The sequence below is a fragment of the Mastigoproctus giganteus genome, chromosome 4, assembly GCF_048544385.1.
Source record: "Mastigoproctus giganteus isolate SK-2022 chromosome 4, ASM4854438v1, whole genome shotgun sequence".
In the NCBI taxonomy this organism is placed as follows: Eukaryota; Metazoa; Arthropoda; class Arachnida; order Uropygi; family Thelyphonidae; genus Mastigoproctus; species Mastigoproctus giganteus.
In genome coordinates, this window is record NC_143578.1 from 225,434,931 (window position 1) to 225,458,687 (window position 23,757).

General features: G+C 37.5%; 1 protein-coding gene across 3 annotated transcripts in view; it reads left to right on the forward strand.

The window, feature by feature from the left end:
- The window catches only part of LOC150087442 (uncharacterized), a 667,812-nt gene that overhangs the window by 26,948 nt on the left and 617,107 nt on the right, over positions 1–23,757 (forward strand). For all 3 annotated transcript variants that reach the window (XR_016546883.1, XM_090372072.1, XM_090372073.1), the window contains exon 2: positions 6,068–6,181. The gene's annotated coding sequence lies outside the window, so the exon portion shown is untranslated. The remainder of the gene's footprint in view (positions 1–6,067; positions 6,182–23,757) is intronic.

Genomic DNA, 23,757 nt, shown 5'->3' on the forward strand with positions numbered 1-23,757 from the left:
CTATCCTTTGCAGTCGTGGCACCAACGCAACCGTATTTTCCGCTTGATGTCCGAGATCAGTTGCTTCCGTGAAGTTCTCCTATGCCCTTAATGTATCCTTGTATGTATGGTGCAGGTACTAATATCTTGTGATGTTCCCGCATTAAATGCAGAGGTTAAAAACTACTCCACTACTCCCTGAATACTAGACGAGCACAGCCTTTCTTTGCGCTATGGCAATTGTTAAACGTGCTCTGACAATCGTACCTTTTTTGGAAGTCTGTGAGATCCTGTTCGATCCCAATGATTTGGACATATCTTTGGTGGTTGATGGACACAATACATTGAAGGCTGTACGAAGATGGAATTCCCACTTGATATCAAACAGGATTCCGTGGATTCAGCAACACTGGAGGGCCCGTTGTCGTGTTGAATAATTTCTCTGCCGAGTTTCTTTCTCAGAATAAATGTCCATCGACTCTCAGCAATGAATTTTTGGTAACAAAATTATTATTACTATTATTATTGTTATTAACAGCTACAAAACAGCAATCAAACATTCCTGAGGGTGCAGCTACAAAGCATCATTACACAGTTCCAAAGCAGAAGCTTGGAGTATAAATTCCCAATGTAAAGAGAAAAGTAAATGTACATAAAAGAACAGAGGGCGGATCAGTCTTAGAACTGGTAAGAAGAGTCGATTTTAAAGTTCAGGTAACGGATGTCGTTAGCAGTTTCAGTTGTTTCTTGAAGTATCCAGGGGTATCGAATATCTCCAAATTTGATTTGTTGATTGATCTTGCAGTCCTGTTATAGAAGTTGTATCATCCATTAGTTCTTGCATAGGATGGTTTTAGCAGTTGATGGTTTCTTAAAGCTCTTGTCGGTGCGTTGAAGATTATTTTTGAGACAAGATGAAGGTACCATTTAACAGCTGGTTAAAAAGGAGTAAGTCGGCTTTATCTCTTCTTTTTTCCAGCGTTTCAAGTCCAAAGAATACACACCATCCTTGGTAAGTTTTCTCATTGTATTCAAGGCCACTTTTAAAGCAAACGTACTGTATTGCTCTTTTTTGAATATTTTCAATTTATAATTTTTGGTAAGCTACATGTGGGGACCAGACCTGTGAGGCAAATTCTAGGGCTGGCCTAACATAGATTTTGTAAAGAAAGATGAAAAGTGCCAACTGATTGAAGTCTCGGTTAATTCTTTTCAGGAAACCTAGTTTTTTGCTAGCTGCCTTCACAATATTTGAGATATGAACAACTGAAAAGTGAAAATTTCAGAAAGCAACACTGCATCTGCTCCCGCGTACAAGTTAGTTGCGTCGCTAGTTTCAAACGGATGGCAAACATTGGACCGGCAAGCGATCATGAAATGCATAACCCCTTCTAGTACGATGCATTATTTTCAGTATCATCAAAAGTGTTCCCGCATTGCCACTAAGGGCATACTCAACATGAAGATCCAATCTACAAACACCATAGTCTTTCTAGTCGACCTTTGAACTTCAGTCCACTAGAAAACCGAAAAAATACCAGATAGAACTTTGCTTTCTTACATATAAAACGTTTTAATCTTATTATTTCCTTCCCCATGCATCTCTGGTCTTTTGATAGGTGTGTTATTGGTACTGATGGTATAATTTCACGAAAGTCTTGACCAACGTTTCAAAATGTCTAAAATCAAAGGATATTTTTATCTGATTCCTTTCTCCACAAGAGGACACCTTGACATTTATAAATGTGGTTATGATCGTGAAGGGGGGGGGGGTGTAGAACTGTGTTCGATAAGTAATTGGCATACAACACCGTAGAATTGTTGTATAACGCATGCGCGATAACCATAAAGAAACTGTTGTTATGGAAACAACCTCAGGATGTTATTTTTGTTGCAAGCAGTGGAATAGCTTTGAATCGTTCAACAGTATTTTTTAAGATGATGTATTTGTAGCTATTTCTCGCTATTTTGGTGCTTTTCTTCTATTCTTTGTTCGAATAATTGTCCTTGCTTTCATCTGTCGCTGTATATCCACATACGTGCCTCCCCTTAATCTTTCCAACCCACCATTTCTCCTTTTCTCTTCCCCCTCCTTCTCTCTTACTTTTTCTCTCTCTTTTCCATTACACCAAATTACGACTCGTAATACAATCGAATGCATCCTTAAAGATTTCAAATAAGCCGAAGAGAACTGCGCCTATCTGTCTTTCCTCAGCCGTGACTAGACGGATGACATATAATCTGTGCCTGCAGGAGGAAAAGAACTTTGGAAGTTCGTTCGCTGGGCAACAGGCACAGAGTGATCACAAGGAGGTTGTGGAGCAGACAGGGAAGTTAGAGCATGCTGCATTAATCCTAATGATCTTAATGTTTGCTAACGTTATTTCAAATATTTATCTTCGTTAGGGTCGGAACCGGTAATTAAATTTTAACTGTCCTCGCTCCAAACGCTACTACTTGCGGATGGGGGAGAAAAACGCAGGATTATTATTAAGTGTACACCTCCGTAACGAATGAGGGCGGCAAAGAAGAGGGAGAATATTTGCCTGTCACTGAAGATCAAATCTCTTACCACTGCGAACTGAGAAAATAGGACTACTTTTAAAATTTGATTACCTTAACTGGCATTTGTTAGGGCATCAAATATACCGTGACGAAACGGATCGTGCATGCAGTGTGCCCAATTAGAAAGCAAGCCGACACTTTCAGTGGAGGAGAGACTCTTGATAAGGATTTGTGGGTACAGAAACGAATCATACGCCTTTTCAAAACTATTTAGTAGGATTCGTCTCCCACAAGATAAAAGTTGCTTGTGGCAGTTCTCTGATTAACGGATTAGGATAATGGCACGCGCCTTTATGGAACGGTAACTCTAAAGATGAGCAGGGCATCGGATGAAGGGTCAAACTGAACTGTGCCGTAGACCGATAGTTGAGAACTCCCAGTAGACTCAATTAAATTGGTGGGTGAACTGATGTGGTGCAGGTAAGGCTGATTTGTTAGGAGTGGCGTACATAAACCACCGTAAGTTTTTCCAGCAAATGATCTATTCCAGTTCTTTGTCTTTAACCATCTTTCGCATTTCTCCTCTCTATTTTCATTTATTGCTTTCTGTGTCTTTTTCTCCATTTTATTTCTCTGGATGGAATGTGAAATGTGTGGTTTTTAAATACTTAGTGTAATGTCGCATGATGCCCACGAAACAGCATCCAGATTTATCTTACAAAACTGTTTCCGATGATCACGACGCTAGCAGATAATATTATTTAAGAAAGAAATTTCTCTCTTCCAACATCCTTTGCTAGAAATGAGGTCAGTATTTAAATACAGTAATTTGCTTCCGGTGGCAGCTTTAATAAGCAATTACAGAGTCCTGCGACAGATTTTTTTCTCTCTCTACTGCTAACACACCATCACTTTCCTGCAAGTGCCAACGATTATATTGGGAGAGAGCGGCCGCGGTGCAGTTGACAATTCCATCCACGTTTAACCACATTGATTAGTAAAGAACAAGTATGGACGAATCGGAACCATCTGCGTCATCTACGCCACGGGACATATAAATTAAGAATTTAGTTGCAAGAAAAACAAGAGTAGCCTTTCTTTGAACGAAGTTAGCATCGTGACTAAACACAACTCTTTTTTTTATTTCTTTCTCCTGAAGGAAATAAAAATGGTCACACTTACACGCGGAATAATAACTAGAAAGGAGTAGAAAAAGCAATAAGTTCTCGATCAACGAACAAGATATATAAATGCTAATAATAACGCTGGTCGTCCTGTGCAACAACACGACATAAGGATGCTACACAAAAATAGTTTACAACTGTTATTGTGCAAATAAAAATTTCCCTAGTTCTCAAATCAAAAGTGAACTATTATTGCGTAGGTGTCTTTGATATCTCCCAGAAGCATCATTTGTTAAAATAGTACCTCTGTAGATTTTAATGCAATAAAATCAGGATTCAAATCTTCTTGAACAGATTAAGAGAGTTTGTTTACTGTAATTCGCACTGTTTGTTTTATATAAACAGTGAATTTATTAGCAAAGACATGCAATGCGTGCCATCACTGACACGAATAAAATCTGCTGAGCATCTTTGTTGATGGTGTGTCTGATGTCGATTGTTGTTGGTTTAATATTCCGAAAATTTGAAGACTTAAGTTTAAAATGTATACAGAATCAAATTAATCAAACCACACTAAAATAATTTTGATTATTTTAATTCGCATGAGAGGAGATTGACCTGTGTAAAGGTCAATCTCCTCTCATGATAGGTGTCGCGCCAATTTCTTCATGCTAGTCAAGAGTTTTCAAACGAAAAACGCTTCTTGAGATGGAAATTAAAAAACTTGTGTTTTTGGAATACGATGAAGGCAAGCATTTTGTATTAAGCAAGAGTACAGAGACTGAGATCTGCAATAATTGGGAAAGATTTCAGAATTTGTGAGTGGACAACATATGGTCTCCCAGAATCAATAGTATAAAGCGCAAGGGGAGCAAGATGGAATATTTGTAGGTTTATACGAGTTTCTGTTAAGAAGTTCGGATTCATTTAATACATCAGAATATGCGTTGCAGACTGGGTTTGGTACTTTTGTAACTTAAGCTTAGATTCTATTTTAAGATCTTGTAGAATCAATGTTGAATAAATTTCACAATCAAATCCACCCTTATCAAATAGGTAAATGAATCAGCCGATTCTCTTATAGTACAGAACAATCACGTATTGGAGAATACATACCCTCTGAATTCAGCCTAATTGAGGTGTTTTTTCTCTGTATCGGATCTTGTACATAAATTTTACGTGTTCCTAAAGATATTCAATACACAGAGTCAATCCAAGACAAAAATTGCTAATGAATTTGCATAATAATTACAAAGAATTCGAATAATAATATGGAATTGTAATCTGTGATCACTATTATTACTTCTGTAATTAATCATAAAAGTAACGTTTTTCTAAAGTATTTACTTAAAAATTAGAAATGAAATTTAAGCCTAATCAAAGGAATAAAGCTGCACAATCCCTCTTTGGGGATGATGGTTATTCGAGAAATATAAAAATATGAATACTTTTCTGACTCTTGAAATATAGTAAAATATCTAATCTTGGACACTTTCAACATTACTGGACTTCTGAGGTGTATAATTATACCCCAGATGTATTTATACTCATATAATGTGTATGAGATTCGATATTTTTAACTTTTATGCTTGAAATCCATTTTGAAGAACCTTGTTTTTTAAAAAAAATATTGATAGGATGTTATTTCATAATACTATTTAATTTCGCATGTGATAATTTGGGATGGCTAATTCATTTTAACCATATCTGAGATTGGAACCAGACAATTTCCGAGACACGAGGGATTGAGTGATGGGATTGATGATGATGGCACTGAGTTGAAAATCGAGTGGTCAATTCTGTTGTTATTGGATTAGCTCATCTTTTGTACTGAAAGAAATTTTCAATTACAAGATTGCTTTACAATCTTATTTGCTGTTGTCTGTGATCCTCCTTGGAATGGAGAAGGCTACAGCAAAGAGATGCAATGGGATTTAACGAGTTAGACGTAGTTATGATGGACATCTTCCGTATAATTAGAGTCCTTACTTTCCTTGACCTCTTATATTTCTATTAAGGAACGAAGTTTCATGATATTCCTTGATGGACAGGAGGCCTTATTATAAATATCACTATAAGCCGTTTAAGCATATTTATTCTTTTCACTAAAAGCAATCAAATTTCCTTTCGGTGTTTAAAACAACATTTTAAGCTTAATTACATCTGCGTGTAACTCTCTCTTAATACGAAGCAATTATGAGCCATTAGGAAAAAAGTGAAATAAAAGACTGAAAAGATTAGTGTTGTTCATTGTTACGTTTCTTCGCCAGATGGCGCCACCAAAGATAAAAATAATCCATTCCGAAAGATAAATGGTTACACCATACCATGACACAGTAAAATGTGACCGTGAAAACACTCTAGTGTTTTGTCACCAATTTTTAAAGTACCTCTAATGTAGCATTTGCTAAATTAATTTTTTTTAATTTACATTACAACGTTTTTTTTATCTTTAACAGATTTTTCTAAATGAGAAAAAATATTCCCGACGTCATGCGCCTCTACTTCAAGCAGAGACAAGGAAAGAAGTCGGTGTGAAGGAGCGAAGAGGTAACTCTGCAGCAGCACATCAGGTAAGAATGCGGTATATATTCAGTTAATTCGTTATGGAAACAAGAAATAAATAGTATTTTAATCTTTAAAAGGGTGATGCTACATAAGCTGTGCTCCTTGAGCAATTTTGTCAGTACCAAACATGAACAGTTTCTTTTGTCATGCAGAAAATCCACGCGATCTCCAGTACAGCGATTTCGTCACTTGTGGAGGGGTCTAGGTTAAAATCATCTTCGGTAACTGGAGAAGATTCTTCCAAAGGTCTTTTCGCTGTGGGCTAAAATTACCTGGAGGTGTGGGAAGTTTTACCTCTTGAGGTATTTCCCGTTTTATATTTCGCAAAGCATGAAAATCAGTCCTTGAACACGCGTCCTACAGACAGCACATCGACCATACCACATCAGGAGAACCTCGTTGTAGTTTGGGAAGGATATGCAGACCGATAATCCTGCTACTAGCAACTAAGCTGGACGCGATATTATTATTACTACTGTGCATAATCGCGTCTACGTATTTCATGGAGATAAGTCATCAAAGACATGCCATTATAATATTAATGTAACAGATTGACTATGTGTTGTTAACCACTTCTAGGTGCGATTATTGTAAACCATATAATCCTGCTAGAGAATAGTGCACACTAGCTCAATGGAAAAGAGTTTCCTGCTTGAAACAATGGAGCAGTTTTTTGTGTTTGTTTGTAAATTAGACGAACGGATGGTTGCATGCATATTTTAAAATGTTATAAGAAACCGCCACAAGAAATACAGTATTCGTATTCAGGATATAATAAATTAAATAATTTCATACACCGTTAACACTTTTGTAATGCAAATTTCCTTATTTCTTCCTGGATTTTAAAGACCAACTAACTCAGGCATGTTGTGAAAAAGACCCATAAAATTCCTGCCTTTATTGACGGGATTCGAACTCAGGTTTTTTCCAGCCAGTATGGGAAGGACAATTTTTAGATCAACGATGCTACCCGCGAGGGCACCATCTCGCTTGCTACAACTGGAAGCATTTATGGAATTCGTTTAATGAGATATCGATTTTATTGCCCTCAACGTACTGGATTGCTTCCAAGATCCAAAATGTCTCTTTCATCGAAGTTTTGATACTTGAGAATATAAGAAAGTCAAACAGAGTCAATACGATAATATTCTATCTGGTTGGATGAGTTTTTCTGTCAGAAATAATTCACCGACGACGCACCGGCTCACGCTGTGTGTGAGAGTTTCTGAGAAACACCCTCCATATTCTGCTCGATTGGACTTGACATGACTTTTTATTCTAAAGTTTCGATATTTTGTTGAAAATAAGAATTTCCTTCCTTCTGGACTGTAACGTGATTCATGTATACTTGTCGGTATACATGAATTACACGGGGGAAAGATTGGTAAGTTCAATTTTAATGGGGCAAAATTGGTAAGTTCAATTTTAACTTACTTATAAAGTCATTCCTGGAACTTTTTAGCTACACCTCGTAAATACAACAGATTTGCACTATTGCATTTTACGATCATATGATAGGAGATGTTTCCCTTGACTGTGCTACATATTCACAATATTCTGAGCAGTTAATGTTTCCCCAGATAACACTGTGAGGGATAGGTGATATCTCTCCCCGTTGCCCTTATTTTAAAATCGGAAACATGTTTAACCGTTGATGTCGAACATATTTTGATATTTTGGACTTCACTTCTGACTTTGACCAATTCTCTTTGATAAAAGTCCGAATTTCTGGATTTTACAGTAACATATACAACACACTTATTATATATTGAGAAACTAGAAAACGGTTCGTCCTCCAATAATTGATAGTTGGGTGGAGGAAGAGGAATCAGATCTTAATATTAACATTTTAAAATAGCAGAAACGAGCTCAAGAATGGTTTTCTTTTTATTCAAAGTTAAAAAAGATTTTGAAAAGAATCACCGAAGCGTCCAAAGAGACGATCTTCGGTTATGCTTTTCTTTATGCACTCACCATCCTGTAATCTCTTTCCTTTGAGGACAGTTTTCACCTTGGGAAAGAGGAAGAAGTCCACTGGTGCCAGATCGAAAGAATATGGTGGATAGTTAATTGTACAATGATCTCTTGCCAAATTTCCTGAACTTGAATATAAAAATTGCTTCCTAAGTTTAACGCTCTCTTGAAGAGTTACAAATTTGCAACTATCGAAGAAATCAGCACAGGAACTATCAGCAAGAACATTTAGCACCTCCAAGGGACACAAGACTAATTAGCAATGCCAAAAGAAGCCCATCAGGAATGCAACCAGACGTTGGACTCTATATATATACTGTCAAGGAGACTACTTCGTCTGGATATTCGAATAACCCCGAAGCTTCACTATTTCCCAAATATTACTTCAATCCCCGAAATGTTTTGATCACACCTTGCATATAGATCGTAAATAAAACAGAAGTAATCATTAAACAAAAGTCTTCACTATAGTGAAGACTTTACAAATTGTAAAGTGAACCATTCCACGAGGAAAGTTGCCTTTAGAAAGGAAGAGTACAGAATTTTTGACCAGTAGTGTACACAGGTGATTGCCCTTTTGAATAGTTGCGAGCGAAAAGCGCTAATCGCGTTAATCAGAGAGGAAGTGATTGGACAGTGAGCCCGCTTGGCTGGTCGATTACTGTCTATGGGGATCGTAATTAGAATGGGAATTCGGGTAGAATGAGTGTGATATCTGAATAATCGCATCAGCTTTTTTTAAAGTAATTTATTAATTATTATGACTTGATCTTTCATACACAGAAATATTGGTTTCTTACATATTTGACAGTTCACTTTCGAATTCAAAATACATCGATTACAGAAGGGCTAAGTTCGAAATTAATATTGTTTATCTAATTATGATGATTTTATATTCTTTTTAAGAGATAAAGCAATGTATCCTATAAATATTATAACGAATTTCCCTTAAAAGCATCGGACTAAAGAAATGATCTTTGCTAAATGTTTTTTGAAGTTCTTTTTCGTTGGCTCTTGCGTGGAAGCATCAACAAAAAACACTTCTCCATCTAGCAACATTGATTAGCAGTGAAGCATGATTTGAAGGCGCAACCAGGGTAGTCAGCAGAATAAAAAATAATTAAAAATTGCGCTCGGCACTTCTTGCATCAAACACACCTGTTGAAAACGAATTGCTTAGGGAGACGTAATTAGAACCACAGTTCATTAAACTATTTTGGAGTATTTTATGTGTGCTTTATGAATTGGTGTTTGGAAAAATATATACAAAAAAAAGGGAGTTAAGCGGTTCTTCTTAAGAGGAAGATCGAAAGAAAGGACCAAACTTTAAAACAATGTAGATTTTGTGCAATGTAACGACTGAGGCTAGAACTCCCTCATCTGCTCATGTTGCACGCGGATTCCCACCGCTTTATTAAAGCAGAGCATGAACGTGCCCTTTGAATAATCTTCGATGCTAGATTCCAGGCGAACGACTGGGGTTTACGTGTTGCCCATCCCATAACTCTGTCTTACGGCTGATTTACGTGCCGACGTGCCAGGCCTCGTGGTGAGGGGAGAGGCTCGGAAAACACCAGGACTTGAGTGGCGGTACGTGCGAGGCTGTATAGGTTAAATGTATGAAGATAGTTCGTACTGTTCTGGGAGCTGCAGGGTGTATTTAGTCGGCTTTGACATGATATAGCTTTACACTCCAAGTGCGCCTGCGTGCTTGTAGAAACTAAATGCTCGCTTAAGAGTGGTCGCAAAACTAAAGGAACATTTCCGCCAAAACGCTTATAAAGTGTTTGAATATTAAGATTGCCCGAACTTGCTTTAGGTTTGCTTAATGGAGTACGTACTGATAGGAGTATGAGAGAATGTAATGAATGGAGTATGAGGAATTACTTCCCGGCGTACAAATACAAAGTTGTTGGTTGCTGTTGGGTTTTAGGAGCATCGGCTTTAAATTGCGTGCATTCTGAGTTCGATTTTCTGTTCGAACCCAAGTTTCTGGGAGAAAAACCATGCTACTCTCGTCTGAAACCAACTAACTCAGCCACGTTGTGAAAAAGATTCTTAAAAATTCCTCCCGTCATCGATGGGATTCGAATTCGGATCTTTTCACCCGGTGTGGGGAGGACAGCGATTCTACTAACTGTGCTATCCACGAGGGTTAAAAGGTTCTGCCTCCGGGGGTAAGAGAAACTATTTGACGCTCATCAGACTACTGATATTTACTTTTACGGTCCATCCTTAGTGGTTGATAACCGTAATTTATTTAATCCAACGTTGACACGCCATTTATATTAAGTGTTACATACTGAATCTGATGGACAGAAGGAATTCAAGAGTCTGTGGATAGTAAACGAACGTCCATTGCACAAAACAGAAGGAACTGGAAAGTTGCTGGAGAGGCCTTCATCCTATAGTGGATTGAAAATGGTTGATGATGATGATGACTGAATCCGATCAACAATCTGAATATCTCTTTGTTGCTATTGGCTTTCTAGACCTTAACATAACACTCATATTTCAGAAGACGGTATCATCAGAGCTTATCTCAATACACACTTATAACTATCTGAATACACTCTTGTAACTATTCTATTTCGCTGATAAGTTCGAAGGAATGCTGTTTTTGAATTTGTCAATGTGATATTGAAGATGGCCGCATTTTAAAATAGTTTGTATGTACTCTCATGATATTTATAAGCACTCACCACTTGATTTCTAGATAGTTTTAATAGCTCAAAAAAACTTTTTAAATTTTTAGAAAGTTAAGAAAATTCTTGTTGAATCTGGTCTGAAAATTTCGGTTAAATATTAAGTTCTGTGTTTTGCTTTCCTAAAAACTTTTCGATAGCAAGTCAAACCACTGTTGGCGTACTTATTAGGTTGGATGGAGGAATGTATAAGTCAACAATCAGAAGGATATATTTAAATATAAAATTAGGTAAAGAATGCTGAGCACTTCTGTTTTGTTAGGGCGTGGAACTGTGTTGACCCCAATGGAATTTCTTTTGCCTGTCGGTCCAAATTCCTGGACCGGCAAGCATAATACAAATGAGTTGTAATAGACTGGAACATAATGGCATTTTTGGTAGAAATCTGTCAATATTCAAACTCTCTCTCTCTCTCTCACCCACACACACACACGCACGCACGCACAGTCGTGTACCTTTTGTGCACGCCGAAATCTCATTAGAAGGCGGTTACCCATCGTTGCCATAGTAACCAGCTGTCACGAGACCATGTTAGCTGGGTTCAAGTGTACGTCGTACGTTGTGTACGCCTAAATAGCGTTTCCACATTTGACGTGTAAAGCGTTTGTTTCCACCGCTCAAGGTAGAATATTGTTACATACTTTTCGCATTCCTCCAGGAAGAGAAAATCATGTAAGAAACATATTTCCAATTGGCTTGGGTAGTTATTATTGGTACGCAGTGATGAACGATTAGATACGAATATCTTTTAGAAATCAACTGGCTCGTGTAAATGCCGATGTCCAAGGTTGGGACTTTCCATCAGAACTTTGCGCAATGATGAGAAGACTCGGTTAAGGAGTGTGTATGGGGTGGGTGGAGGGATACCAATATACCAGTATAATGAATTCATTATTTTTTCTTGAGTAGACCTAAAAACATTACAACTATTCGGAGCAGATGAACTGAGGAAAGAACCACACAATCAAAGCAGATTAAATTGAGTTGGTATCTTCTGTGCGATCTCTTATTTGTAAATATCGGGCATGTAATTTTATATAAGTATGAAAAATTTAACTCATGGCAGCCTATTTAAAATACAATACTGTCACACAGCAATGGTTTGATACCCCTTTGTCTAGGTTTAAATTACTTCTGGTGTACAACCATTAGAGGTAAGTCCAACTTATTCTAAAACTGTTCATATCATGGCAGTGGCTAATTTAGCAGCATCTGACATGATATAATTAGCTCAGAAGCCTACAACGTATGTTCTCGTCCAATACGAAAATCTTGTGAAGTGTGCCAATAGGACCTACATAACTAGTTTCATCCGAAGTGGATCAAATTATTGAAAGTTTTTCACAGGATTGTATACTTTTGGAAGATAAATAATTTGAAAATAAAGTTTTTCAAAATTTTCATCCCATTTTTAACCATACTGAAGAATATTCATACGACCATAGATTACATACAATTTAAAGAATATACTGATGCCTCATGTACTTGCCTCGGCATTTATTCTCAACAAGCAGTCTAATCGTGGTTTAGAATAATGGCCGTGGTTGTTTAGTAAAAACAACAACAGTAATTGCATCGAGAAAGAGGCCATCAGGTGCCATTGTATTGTACTGTATTTGTAAGTTGCGTGTATTATTATACTATGTGTACATTTTTACGGATGAAAAACCATACAACGAATCCAGTGCATTAGCTGCACTCCGGTTCCAAGAATATATTCTATTGGAACAAAAGGAAACTGCTCCTATCGGGAAATGTATAGCTGCATCAACTAAATTGTAATATTGTTTCCTACTCTTTATTTGCTAAATATCGATCAAAAATAGATAAGCTGCCTTCATAAGGCCCATATGAATTTGTAAGAGGCCTAGCATTTATGGTTATTTATACATCATCTTGTTGATCCACCTCACCCAAGATACAAAATGCAAAATAAAGTGGATCAATGATAATATTACTTTTAAAATGTTATAATTCTTTTTTTTCGCACAGAACACAGTACAGATGTTCGATTCTTTGAGTTTAAAATAATGTCAAATAATCGAAAACTCTTAAAAATATGTTACTAATAAGGTTACAAAAATAATCTTTTTAATAATTTTTTTTTCACTGGTTTGACGAAAAACTTCTGCTTGCCTCTTTTTCTAATATTATTGAAAGGGTTATTGGGCTAACAGTAAAATACAATAGAATATTATATTTTATAAACTATAAGGATTAATATAGTCATGTAATAAAAGTTATCTATTATTTGATTCCAATTGAGGGGTTGAGCTCAAATATTCTAATATAATATCTGTATCATTCTCCTCCCGGTATTGGGTGGCTAGGTCACTGTATTTCATGTGTTAAGCGCAAAAGTAATTAAGGCTATGAGGCGGGAATATTGTGTCTATATAGCATGTATTTTTCAGTAGCTCTTGTGTTTGCTATACGAAAAAATCCAAATTTCCTGGAGATAGAACTATGCTACCTCCCCCACACCGATTAACCTGGCCACGTTGTGAAGGAAAAAAAAAAGCCCAGTAAAAGTTCCATTCGTCGGGACGGGGTTCGAATGCAGGCTATTTCCATACAGTGAAAGGACGGCGATCATAACTACTGTGCTAACTGTGAGGGTGAGAGGGCTCTGTAGAAGTGTGTGTTCACGGGTCGATTTGCATGTTGTGCGCGCTGGAAAACTCGGCGCAACTCACGCGGGGAAAACAGTACGTTCTCTGCTTGAGATCGATTAACTGTAGCCCAGTCTGAGGTCTAAGGAATTCCTCTCGTCACTGACGGGACGTGAACCTAGACCTATCTAAACGAGTGACAAGTGGCGAAACCATTATATAGTGGTGAACTTAACCATGTATGGAAGCCAATTTTTGAGAGCTCTATGATAGTTATATAACATAGTTCTGGAATGTGATCATTAGCTAGAGAGTCACATAAAAGGCTGAAACGTTTTTAAGACTATTTAATAAAAATGTTATTTACTGAATAATAAATATTTAATAAATATAATTTTTAAATGGCTTGAAGAGGAAGCATTTTAAAATCTCTGTCATTTAAATTTATAGAAATAATGTTGTTAAAACTGATAGTATAAAGTAATACACATCGGTCGATTAGTGTGATGGTTTAGATGACATTAGAAAAATGAATTAGGAAAAAGAAACCAAGAGCCTTCTGGAGAAGGTTCAGTGACTGTTGAAGAGGGACTTCATCGCCAGCGTGTCCACTACAAGTTGGAGAGTTGCACATCATTTGTTTCCACAGTAGAATCTCTTCTCATGTTTCCAAAAGAACGACAACGAACAGCAAAGCAACCATCCCTTGACGTGGTGCAATGTCCACTGTTTTTTGACTCTGAAACAGTAGGGAGAGGATTTTGAGTGATGAGGCCTACCGAACGTTGTTCAAATGTGACGTAGATAGCTGAATTCCAATGTATGGAGAATGTTACTATGAAGGTAGATCTTCCAAACAATGAAATTTAGAAGATGAAGTGGATCGTTTTTAGAAGGTGAAGTGGACTGCGGACCGTTTTTCAGGGATTAGAATCTAACCTTAGTTGTGCCCAGGATCCATCAGGATCAATACCCCATTTCGACCGTACAAGTGATGGCTGTTTTCAAGGAGGGAGCAGAGCAAAATAATAGCTATCTGTTATTGAAAAATTGGTAGAAAAACTGTTTTGTAGTAGAGAAAGGACCAGTACATTATTTCTCAAATTAATACTAATTTTCTTGAAAAGTTAGTGAGTGCACTCAATTTTACTTTAGCGCTCAAGTAATCTAACGCAGTTTTTAAATTACGTCTGAATCATGGAAAATTCCATCTAGATGGCCTTCTCCAAGATTCAGCATAATATACAAGGGGAGTTTATTACAAAGTTAATAAGAATTTCGAGATTTCAGTTTATGGAGATCAAGAAAACAAGAACTCTTTCATATAATCCAGCTACTAACTCGTCAATGCGTTATTAAAAACAAAACAAAGCGTTCTACCTTGCAAGTGGGTGTTTACCATATTTCACGTGTATTTATGCATTCAGTGTACTGCATGATATTTCTCTTGCGGGCACACTCACCGCGCTTGTCTGCTGTAAGACGGTGGTAAAGGTCGCGCGAGGTATGTAATTCTAACCGACTTCAGGGACCGCCGTGTTCCCAACTGATTAACACCTACACCTTTGGGAGTCCGCAGGAGCGAAGCAGCCCTTCACTTAGGTTGCCGCCGCGGCAGAATGTCTCGAACTGTCTGATAATGAGGAAGAAGACGCCAGACGAGCGCGACTGTTACCAAGCGTTGTTTGCAACGCGCGCGCTTTGCATGCCTGCCTAGCAGTGAAACGGTCGGAAATGGTATTACTTAAGGGTAAGGATATGAAGGGTGAGAATAACTGCCAAGAGCGCGTGACTCTACTTTGTGTCAATTCGTTTGGTCTTAGTTGTAATCTACGCTGCACTCATCTGCACAATGACAGCGATTAGACATCGCTGCTCCATCCCTTAATTAGACATATTTCCTTATATCCATTTATTATTATATCTAGATATTCTTGCTTTACCCTGTGGCATCCTTTTCTTATCCCTTTATTAGGCTTTCCCTTCTTCGTCCCTCTTCCCCTTCATCCTTTTCTAATTATCTTCTCTCCATTATTTTATTAAGCTTCATCCTTTATTAGACAATCCTTTTTCATCTTTTAATGCCCTTCAACTTCAGCTGTTAATTAAATGTCATCATTTCATCCCACCCCGATTAGAAATCCCTTCTATGTCCTTTTATCTCTGTACCTTTTTCATCCCTAAGCTTCCATCATTAATAGAACATTACTATTCATTCGCTGCTGCTGACTGTCCCTCATACGTACTAGTAGATATTATCGGTTATCTTTAGATTAAAAAATTGTACATCATACTTTGATTACACACCTCTGCCAATCTCTTCATGCCCTCGTGGGTAGCACAGTTGGTAAGATTGCCGTCCTCCCCACACCGGGTGGAAAAGACCCGAATCCCATCGATGACGGAAGGAATTTTTATGGGCATTTTCACAACGTGGCTAAGTTATTCGGTCTCATGCGAGGGTAGCGTGTTTTTTTTCTCCCAGAAACTCAGATTTTCATCCAGCAAATCTACCCAGAACACGCGCAATATTGCCTAAGTTGCTGATGTGCCTAAAACTCTATAACAATATACTTATGTTCATTATATATCTTCAATCTTCTGATAACTATCCTCACCTTCACCATCTATGGCTCTGTCACCTTAGCAACACCTATATAGATGGACAAAAATCAAGAAACTCTTATCAAGTTTATTATTAAGAACTCATTTTTCCAGCGCATAATTTCTTTCATCTTAATATAGCAGCCACAACTTCAAGAAACCTTTTTTTTTTCAGTAAACAAGCAGAGTACTTAAATAATTTGAGAAAACTATTTCAATACCCCGAAAGAATTGAAATAGTTTGAGAAAGCAGGGTTACTTTGCGTTACGCTTTTCTATCTTTATTGCCTGGGAACGGTATTGTCCCTCCTGTAACAGTGACAGAACTTAGGCTTATGCCCTTTAGAAACGACTACGATTATCCACGAGTCCATCTAAAGTTACTAATATCGTTTTAAATAACATCACTGAATACGTTAGTTTCATAAAGCTTTTTTAAAATTTAATTTCTTTTCAAACAGTGGGCTGAAGATAGACTCTATCGAAGAAAAGCAGTCACCTGACTAACAGCTATTGTGGACTCACGTCTTTACTATGTCTGCTGACAAAAAGGTATCTTCTTAGTGGCCTTCAAACCAAACTTTTAATACAAACTGCAAAATGCTCTTTCCTACACCCTTCTTGCTCCAGAGAAGAAACCTGGATCCAGCCATGTATGAACCATTGATAGGGCGTTCCTAATACGTGGCGTAACTAATTCTGACTTTGATAGAGCTCCTAAGTTGAAAAACGTTCATTTGCCGACCATCTCATTTGTCCCACCAAGACCCATATATCGTTATGTTCTGGGCTAGTCATAACACTTCGCCTTTAGTAGTTGCCAGTTCGTACGGCTCAGCCAGTAACCAGCCAACAGTCATCATCTTTTGCTGGATCATTAGTTCTTCTGTTGTCCCCATTTTGGCGTTTTTCTGGCGTTCGTTCGAAGCACGTGTTCTTTGATTGGTGTCATTTTGTGACGACGTTGTCCCCTAAATGTCAGCCACCCGCAATGACCCAACTTCGACGCCAGTCAAACAGCTTCGCATGACTACCTAGTAAAGTCGGCACGTGTCTCCAGGATGATGGTGTACTTTCCTTCCTTTCCTCCCCTTTCTCCTCGGAAATAGTTGGTGCCTGTTAATGCAGTCTTATCCTGCTCGGCACGCTATAAAGTCCCAATTGCCAGTTTACATTTTGACACGTGACTCTATAGACAACGGATAGCGTGCGTTAAACGCTAGGGCATGCGCGCACAGTCCACTAGACAGCTGTATTATTTTTCTAAGTTGCTTTGTTTTAACTACAAACAAAACAGCAATTACAGAGCTCTTTGAGAAATTTCGCCAGAGTTGGAGTACGGGAAATTTGCTTACAGAAATCCTAAGTGAAAAGAGTATTTATAATAATAAACATCTAAAATTATCACAGTTCTGAACAGCTGGTATATTGTCTATTTGAATTTGAACAGACAGTAGCAATCCTATTTTGTGTACCATCACTTCCATTAAGTTTACTCACCTTATAAATGCCACCACTTTTAATTCCATCGATGATCATTCATCGATTATTGCAATACCACTTTATATAGTATCAATGACATCTAGGGGTATCTTCAAAAGTTTCAAGAATATCCTACGTTCAAGCTCATTGGATGGATCTTTATCGACCAATCATATCATCACTTCGAAACAGCAACCTACAAGATGCTCATCGATTTATTGTAGGTCACTTCCATTGCGCTACAAGAAATCGATTTATTTCGTGTAGTGTCCCTAGTGGAAGTGATGTTGGGGCGAATTGGCAAAGTGCCATCTAGTGGTTGTGGCTGACCACAGAAAACTTAAAATGCCATGCAAGACGTCCGATCCGATCAGACTGACAGCAATGGGAATCCAAAGTTTTGTTCAATCCGCTGGAAAAAATCGAATTGTATCACTTCGATTACAAGCGTACCATTTTGATTATCACTTCGATATTACAAGACATTGGTAAAGAGTACATTTGGTATTGCTCATAAGTGATCTTATAAGATATGAAAATGATTCTTGTATATCACATATGGTGTTATATGCTAGACTCGAATTTTCGTGGTGGTATATAATGTGAGAGACATCATCATTGTTTGTAAGAAAGTGATCGATTTAATCTATGTGGTTGAAATTGTTGTTGTCTTTTGGGTTTTAAGAGCATCAGCGATTAAGGCCATATTGCTCCATGTATATTGTCTGTAAATTTCGTGTATTCTGTGGTTGATTTTCTGTTTTCTGGACGAAAAATCCGAGTTTCCAGGAGGAAAATAACCATGGTACTCTCGCCTGAGACCGACTAACTCAACTATGTTCTAAAAAGAGCCCATAAAAATTCCCCAAGTCATCGACGGGACTCGAATTCAGACCTTTTCCACCCGGAAAAGGGTGTTGGGAGGACGGCGATTCTAGCAACTGACCCACGAGGGCATACGTGATGGTAATAATATTTACGTACCAAAGTCCACAAAGTGACATCTAGTGACAGAAATCACTAATGATGGGGACAATCTCTGCATCTAGTGAGGTCAGCGTTTACAAATTTAACTTTATTAGCAATTTTTACGAGGCGCAGTAGATCACTTTATTTTATTAATTTTTCTAATAAATTTTACACAACAGACACATTAACTTTAGTGAGCATCATTAGTTAATAATTGAAGTTTTTTGTAGAATACTCTGAAAATGACAACACTTGCAATTAATTGGTTTCGCAAGTAACTTCAATGTACACCATCAGATAGTAAGATGAGTTTATCGGTTTCTTGCAGAATCCCCTTAATCAGAATCTCAAAGTAAAGGATTATTGATCCGTTGAGGAAATAACTTCATCAACATCACTTAGTTACCCGCCTAATTTTAGAAAGGTTCTGAGTTAACACTTACATGATAAAGGTAAAATAAATAAATATTTCTTTTTTCATTGTATTTTTGCAGCGCTATCTTCGATGAGGACATTTATGTTTATACTAGATAACTTACAACAGTATTTTCCAACCCGTTGAACACCAACATATACTGGATATTCTTCTGATATACTGCGCAACTCGATTTGGGAGACGATGAGCCGTTTTTTTTATTTTCGAATAGCTAAATCATATAAAGAAGACTTGCGACACCTTCCATAAAAATAATGAATAAAAATCTGCATCACTCATATTACCTATTGCCAAAACGTGGCCATCCAACTCCGTTTTAGATTTTACCAAATCAACTTAGGGCACCTTGGCAGATAACATTTTTCAGAGACTACAGCACGCTGCCTGAAGGTAAACTTAATGAGATCCAGACTGTGTTCATTCTCTAAATATTTAGATTTGTGTCCCCTGGTTCTCGACTCTACTAGCAGTGAAAATATACATCCCTCATCCAGTTTACTAATCCCTTCAGGGCCTTATATGCACATCAATAAAGGCTCCTTCACCCCCCTCCCCCAAATGTCTAGTTTCCGAGCCTGCCCGCGCCATCTAAGCCATTCTTCATGAGGACGTCGATCAGCAGCCCCTTACCAATCTGGGCGCGCTTCTTTGACCACTTCCTAGAAGGACTTTCTTTTCTTTTTTTTATTTTCAGTTCTGACCTGAATATAATATTTCGAATGGGGTCTCACTATCGCCTTAAAGAGATGGACAATGACATCCTTTCTCCCTATTTGTAAAGGTCCTATAAATCATAGCCAGAATGACAAATGCTTTCCAAGCCACCTAAAGACTCATCCTTAAGTCCTTTTCGTCCGGAGCCTCTTTTGATTCCACTTTCCCTAGCTTGTAAGTAACTCCTGGATTTCTGTTTCCCAGATGAAAACATATTTAGAAGCATCAAACTTTAGGAACCATTTTTCAGACGATAACTGAAACTAAGCGAGTCATTTTGAAGCAACATGGCATCAGATAACTTGTCTTCTCAACATTCAAACCATACACGGTACTGCAATACTATAGGTTTACTATCTTTGTCTTTTGGATTCGCTATTAAAAAAAAAAATTGTTTTTTTTTGTGAGGTTAGTGGGATGTAATATAGTGTTCCGTTTTCCCAAGGAAAAAAAAATCTCTGAAGAGGTCCGCTTGTAAATTCTACCTCGATCCATTACTCCTGAGTCCAGTTGAAATGTTACCACCGTTTAAAACGGACTGTTTACCCAAGTCAAGGGAACACAAGGTACATGGTCGTCGCACATAACATCCCCTCACCCCTGATCAAGTTTCGTATAGACGCTATGTCTGGATAAAAGTCCTTCCGTAGATCTAGAAAGCTCTGAATCTCAATAATACCCACTAGTAGACAGGAGGGAGTTCACTAGTCCCGTGGAGGCAGTCCGGAATTTCTAGTTTCATTAGTGTCTGAGAGTTTGTGCTTTGGTACAGGTTCCACCATTAGTTTAGAACGCTGCGAGCCACATTCAGCCTGGCCACTACGGCTCTGTTGCTTCTGTTTTTATCGTTGTTCTTCACTTCAAAGACTAATCCAGACGGTGTCTTTGTGATAGTTTCTCAATGATGGCTATTTTAAAATTGATAATGGAAGCAATAAACACTAAATACAGAAATTTTGAAAACAAATGTCTCACTTGTTTGCCCAATTTTCATAATGTAACACGTTGTGCACGACTTTGTTTATGGGATAATGATCGTTTTGTTTCATCAATTACGAATATTTAATTCTATTTTTATTTGAATTTTTAAATTTATTCGAACTTTTCTTTGTTCCTTACGTTTTGAGCACAGCGCATACTTTTACTTTCCACCTTTGTATATATATATATACACACACACACACTATTGACAAAAGTTAATCCTGTTGTAAATCTAACTGAAACTGTGTAATTCATCAAATAACAAGATGCAATAACAATCGAGCGATGTGCATAACGTTGTATACACTTTCGAACTTCCCTGGTGGGCAGTTGGTATAATCACTCTCCTTCCTACACCGGGTGGAAAAGATCTAATTTCGAATTTTTTGGGTCATTTTTCATAACGTGGCTGAGTTTGTCGGTCTCAAGCGAGGATAAAATGTTTTTTTCCTCCCGAAAACTCGGATTTTTCATAAAGCAAATCGACCACAGAACACACGCAATTTACAGACATCACATACGTCACAATAGGGCCAAAGTTTCTGATGTGCCTAAATCCCTACAACAAAATCGTTGTGATACGCAAACATTAGTGGTTTTAAATAGAGTGGTCTTACCGTGCGCTACTGAGTTTTCCAACACTGCACAAACACCAAAAATGTTCGTGAAATCGTACAGATGCTGTATAAGTGATTCTCTGAAGTTGAGAGTGCAAGAAGAAAAGCGGGCCAATCACAGGCAACAACAGTCTTGTGTCCACCCACATGTAACATCCCAGTTTCAATCAACAACATGGAAACAGTTCCATGTTGTTGTTGTAGGGTTTTAGGAGCATCAGCGACTAAGGCCATATTGCTCTCGTGTATACTGTCTGTAAATTGCGAGTGTTCTGAGGTCGATTTTTTGTTTTGTTGGACGAAAAACTCGAGTTTCCGGGAGAAAAGGCCGTGCTACCTTCGCCTGAGAAGCAGTTTCATGAGATAGAAAAATTATTCCAGTGTGGTACAAGATAGATTGAGATGCAGAAGACCAGCTAATGATCGACACCACTGCAAAGGGATATTTGCAGTGGTGTCATGAAACGAGGTACCGTGTTGGTGGTGTAGTGGAAACGTATAATAGGTAAGATAAATCCTATTTCCATGGTCACAGGAAACAATGGATCCAAAGTGTATCTTGCCTCTGTCTTAGAGGAATGGATGTTAATAATACCAGGGATACCTTTGAATACTTTTAACAGTTAATATCAAGGAGGAGGAGTATTGACGTCACCGATAAAGGAGGACCAATTCGCTATTAACTGCATTCTCTGATATATCGGTAGCGCAGTATGGAATGAGACAGCGTTTCAGATAAAATTAACACACCAACCTTTTAAATTACAGCACTTCCCCTTGGATTACCTCACTGTTTTTTTTCTGTTATTTATTTTCGGAATGCCATTGCATTTCCATTTAGAAAATTTCCCAAAATTATTATGTTTTTGTTGTTCAACAGATAGTATCCAATACTATTGCTGCTACTACTGTGGCTAAGTGTTTTGATATTGATTATATATTTTGAAAGATTATAGAAGGTTATACATTTTACGGATTCCTCAACCTAACGAGTTTTTAAATTATTTCTGTTTTCTGTCCATCTTTTTAAGAAATTAGTACTTGACTTCTTTTTTGTTATGCGTCTGAGAAGAGAGATAATTAGATTAATAATTCTGAGTGTCAGCAACTCTTGAATAATTGCCATGGAGACTAAATTTGGCAGGTACAGCACAAAAAAGTTAACCTACCGTTCGAAGGTGCTGATAGGAATGTTCACGCTACCTTCATATAGTTACTTTAGTCTCGCTCTGATTATTACTGCAACCAATAACTTATCTTAAGACACCACAAAACTGATGTATCTTCTCAAGTGAAATATCTGATTCCATTGATTTTTCTTTTAGGCACATAAATACCAACCGGTCATTTATATCTATTAAAATTGATTGCTCCACTGAGGTATTGTCCTCTCCAGCTGAAGACTAAATGATATTTGTCATGTTCTCCTAATAAAGGATTGGAGAAACAGATAAGCTAAATTGATTTATAGGGAGATCATTGCTGTCTCATGTTTGATGAATTGATTTTATCCTTCTGAGGAATAAATCAAAAGAAATATTTCTTGAAAGATTATCGCACCCTATCTATTGATCGATCTAACAGGGAATATTGAATTAGACCTAACTTTGACATGACAATGAAATAAAGTGGCTGGCATGCCCGCCTGTTCCAATTACAATCTGCAATTTTCTTGGAATTACAAAATTATATACATAGTTTCTCAAGCGGACTGGGAAATTTGGAATGGAAACTTATCTTAAACGAAGTGCGTGTTCTTTCAAAAACTAATTATCTATCAGTCTACCCGCTTGGATTATTCTCTTTCAGACAATGATCAGCTCTGTATTAAAGAAAATCAGTATTGAGTATGTCCTAACTTTGATTCCTGTTTTAAAAATGTCCAATTCTCCAGGGTAGCATAAAAACCGAACACCAATTGAACAGTTATTTTCAACTGGTGTTCGGTAAGCATTGTCAAAGTAGCCCGAGAAATGTTGTACCTTGGATATTTTGAAAATAAAAAGAGAATATGTTAGACATATCTACACAAAATATAAGAATACATTTTATAGTAATGTAATTAATTTGAATTATTTCTTGTCATTAAAAATAGTTTCAATTTTAGGATTAACTGGATCGAAACTTCACAAAAATTCATCTCGTTTACACAATTCGAATCCAAGTCTATATGGCACAGAAGAACAGCGATCACAGTCACTGTACTAGTCGCTAGGGATTATTGTTGTTACCTAAAGTTAACTGCATACCTGAAGAGTTTCACGCAGGCTCACAGCCTGAAAGGCTTCTTTCCAACTTTTCAGCCTCACCCACTCCCAAATACAATATGCATTATTCCAGTTGCGTTTTATATTTTCTGTAGTAAGATGAGTTTCAGGACTACATCCACAACGGAAACCAATGGTTTCCGCAAACATCTGACCTTTCGATACACAGTTGGTGATTCCGTGTTTAAAGCTAGTACAACCAACTTTACAGATAGCACGG